Source organism: Artibeus jamaicensis, unplaced genomic scaffold (genome assembly GCF_021234435.1).
Source record: "Artibeus jamaicensis isolate MK-2021 breed Jamaican fruit bat unplaced genomic scaffold, CSHL_Jam_final contig_61, whole genome shotgun sequence".
Taxonomy (NCBI): Eukaryota; Metazoa; Chordata; class Mammalia; order Chiroptera; family Phyllostomidae; genus Artibeus; species Artibeus jamaicensis.
In genome coordinates, this window is record NW_026521906.1 from 3,462,413 (window position 1) to 3,466,752 (window position 4,340).

Sequence of the window (4,340 nt, forward strand, 5' to 3'; positions counted from 1 at the left end):
ATTGGGGCAGATTGTTTGTGGTAGAACCCTCTCCCTTCCTGCTTAGTGATCTTTTAGCAGATTATAGGGTTCAGAGTGTATAGAATAACATCTCCCATCCTAACTAAGACACAATCTTTATCTCTCACTTTCAAAATTCACTGAATATGCAGCAAATAAAAATGTTTTAGAAGTTTTATGGTGATTGAAACTGTTTTCTTTGTTAATAACTTAATTGGGTCCAAATTTGGCATGAGCAGAAACACAACCTCTTGTATTTCTTACACTTTCCAGAGATTTTAACATCCAGTGTTCAGGCTTGTACCAATACAGCAAGTTCAGAAGAGAAGATATCCACACCATTAAAAAAAAAGAGGAATCTGGGAAGTAGTTGTAGGACTATGGTGAGCATTTCTATAAAATATTCCCATGTTTTCTGCCATTCTTTGAGATGAAACACAGGGCTGAGGAATCCCTTCGAGCAGTGTCTTCCTTATTTAGTTCTTGCTATCTGGAAAGTAAACCACTGATGTGTTCTTGGTCTTCTTCCACTGATACTTAACAATATTTTCTTGCCTGAGCTACTTGCTTAGGAGTGCATTTGGAATCACTGAGAACACAGTCATTGACTTGTGTCCAGGACTCCAAACAGAGTCTTCATGAAGCAGAGAATGTCTTTCCTCATCAGTGCAGAAGGAAAACAATGTTTGCTTTGATCAAAACACAACAAGAACACATCTGAATCAATACATAGTAAATTTAAAACCACAGGGTGTCAAAATCACAAACAAAAATAATGTTAATGACAGAAGAAAAAAAGCATGTTTATCATGGAAAACTTATGATGAAAGTCCTGCTTAGATCTCTAAGGCAAAGGATAGCATTATCCATAATCTTAAATTTTGTCATTGATTCTTTTCATAAGATTCTAAAACATAATATTTAGCACATCAGGTTTTGAAATCTGAAAGAGTATAGTCAACAAATATGACAAAGTTTACACATATCTAAAGTATATTTTAAAAGTACACTTAAATATATACACATTTTTCAATGTATTTAAAAATATATATAAAAATTGGCAAACACATAAGAGAAAAAACAATACAATGAATCCCAATTAATTTATCAACTAGATATAAAATAAAGATCATGATTTTAGTACTTTCACTTTATATAGTATTTTGTTTTTTATTTTCATTATTTTATTTTTGAGAAGGTATTTAAAACACAGACATAAATCCATCACTACTAAATATTTCAGTAAAAATATTTTTACAAACATAGACTCTTACAAAGCCACAATGCCATTATCTTTATGATATAATTAAATATAATTTCCTTACTTTTTAGTAGATAAAAAAGCCTCAAAATGTGTTATTTTAATTATGTTTCAAAAATTATTATACAAAAAATTTAAATGATAAAATAGTAGTTTGAATATAAACTCAAATAAAACAATATATAAAATTTTAAAGGTGTCATCAAATTATCATTTGTTACAAATATTAATATCTAATTAAAATAGCATTAATATAATATTAATGTCATTAACTTAAGGCTTATTTTATTGAGGTAACAAATTTTAACACTTGTTTGAAAACAAAATATTTATAGTATTTAACCTTGGTAAAGCTTGAAACAGTTAAATACAGTTGTGCATTGACAAAAATATAGTGAATCAGATCAACTGTCTTTGACACTAGAGTATTATGATAGGTAATGGAAGTCAAAAGACAAATGTTTTAAGTCAGTTCCATTTTTATTTTTTATTTTTTTAGGAAACTTCATACTCTTTTCCACAGAGGCTGCACCAGTCAGTGTTCCCACCAACAGTGCACAAAGGTTCCCTTTTCTCCACATCTTTGCTCATATGTGTTTGTTGATTTATTGATAATAGCCATTCTTACAGGTGTGAGGTGATATTTTATTGTAGTTTTAATTTGCATTTCTCTGATTACTAGGGATTCCACTTATGGGAATATATTTGAAGAAACCCAAATACTAATTTTAAAAAATGCATGCACCTCTATGTTTATTTCAGTGTTATTTACACTTGCCAAAATTTGGAATCAGCCCGCATGTCAATCAGTAGATGAATGGAAAACTAAGCTGTGGTAAATTTACATAATGAGATACTACTCAGCCCTAAACAAGGAAATCTTACCTTTTGTAAGAACATGTATGTAACTAAAATGTATCATGCTAAGCAAAATAAGCCAGTCAGAGAAAGAAAAGTACCATATGATTTGATTCATATAAACTAATGAACAAAATAAACTAACATACAAAAATGAAACAGACTCATAGATACAAAAGAACAGATTGACAGGTATCAGATGGGAGAATGGTTGGAAGACTGGGCGAAAAATGTAAAAGGATTAACCAAAAAAAAAAATGACAAATAAAACTCATAGACACAGACAACAGTATGATGATTGCCAGAGGGAGAGAGGGATGAAGGGGAGTAGACGAGGGTCAGGGGGATAAATGGCAATAAAGGGACGCTCGACTTGGGCTGGTGAGTACGCAGTATAATACATAGATGATGTATTATAGAATTTTACACCTGAAACATATATAATTTTATTAGCCAGAGTCAACCAAAAAATCAAATATATATATATATATATATATATATATATATATATATATATATATATATATATATATATTAAGGCAATGTTCTTTTACTTGAATATCATTGAATCACTCTTGGAGGTTTATTCTAAGAACAGAAATCAGACAAAGTGAAATGACTTGTATGTACATAAATTTTTCCAACAGTGTAATTTTTAAGGCTGAATATATAGTGGTAAAAATGGGTAAACTTAGAGTATTACATGTAGGTCTTTATATATGACTTAATAAATATCCTATATTAAATTCAATGTGACATCATGTAGTCATTAAAATGATAAGTATATTATTAAAATTCAACATGGGGAATTTAAAATATATAGTAAGTGAAAAGCTCCCACAAAAAAATATATTTTAACTGTAACAAAACTATGTAGGAACATAGATTATTGAAAGAAAACACAAAGAAATGAAAAAAGAGAGACAAGATGGTGGAGGAATGAATGTTTTTAGCTTCATTAACCTCCCTAGAGGTTAGCCACACTAACCTCCTCCTAGGAACAACCTGAAATTACAACTAAATTGTGAAGAAATCACCTGGAAAAAACAACTGAACAATACCAAGAGCCTTATAACTTTGGACAGAAGAATCATCTTCAGCACTGACTGACTGCTACTTACCCAGGGCTCTAGCAAAGATGGGGGCAGAGTGGGCTAGAGGCATCTGAGGAAAGAATGAAGATGGAAGCTTTGGGGAGAGTGCTAAGAGAATAGACACTAGGATCCAAGTGCTGTGTCATCCTTCATACAGCAGCAGTCATAGTGCTCAGGCAGACCACTCCCTTCTGAGTAGTAGCAGGCTCAGGGGAAACAACAGCCCCAACCCCAGGAGAGACTCTGCCCTAGCTCTGTGATGCTTAAGTGCATCACTCACTGATTTCTGAGTGCAGAGTGACCATATTAACAACTGCAAAAGACAGCCACGGGTAGTAGATGCCTGGCAAAGGGTAGGGACAAGTGGACTAAAGATGCTTGAGGAGAGACTGGGGACAGAGGCTTTGGGGAGACTACTAAGAGAGTAGCTGCCAGGATCTTGGTGCTGAGTCATACTCCATACAGTGGCAGCCATCATGCTCAGGCAGACCACTCCCCTTAGAGTGGTGACAGCCTAAGGGGAAAAAATAGTCCCAACCCCAGGAGGGATTCTGCCATGCATTATGGAGCTTAAGCCAGACTACTGCTACAGTGCAGGGTGACTAGATTAACAACTAAAGGAGACCACCACAGAAGGCAGATCCCTGGCAGTCTTAGAGCAGGCTGCCAAATGTCAGATGGGGTCAACATCTGACATCACCAGAGTCAGATCTAGAAAAAAAGTGGTAAATACTAGAGGTCACCAGGATGAAATCAACTATGGTCTTCTCAATGATTAGCGGTATATTCCTTCCTGCATAGCTTTTTAACATTAATTCCCTGTCCAGCAAGTTTTTGCATATTGAGTCACTACATTTTATACTATAATATATTTCTCTTCTTTCTTATAACAGTCTTAATATCTTTAAACCCTTATTAATACTAGTTCACTTGCTGTTGATAGTGAGATTGCAGGGGGAAGATATTTTTGCCAATGTGGGTTTGTTCCCTGAGCTTTGTAGTGTTTTTTTGGCAGCACCTTCAAAATAGAATATAAGATGTGGTATGTGGAGTAACCCTCAATCACCCAGCTGGAGGGAAGAATCCACCAAAAAACAACCCAACAAAAAGCAAAACCCAATTACATC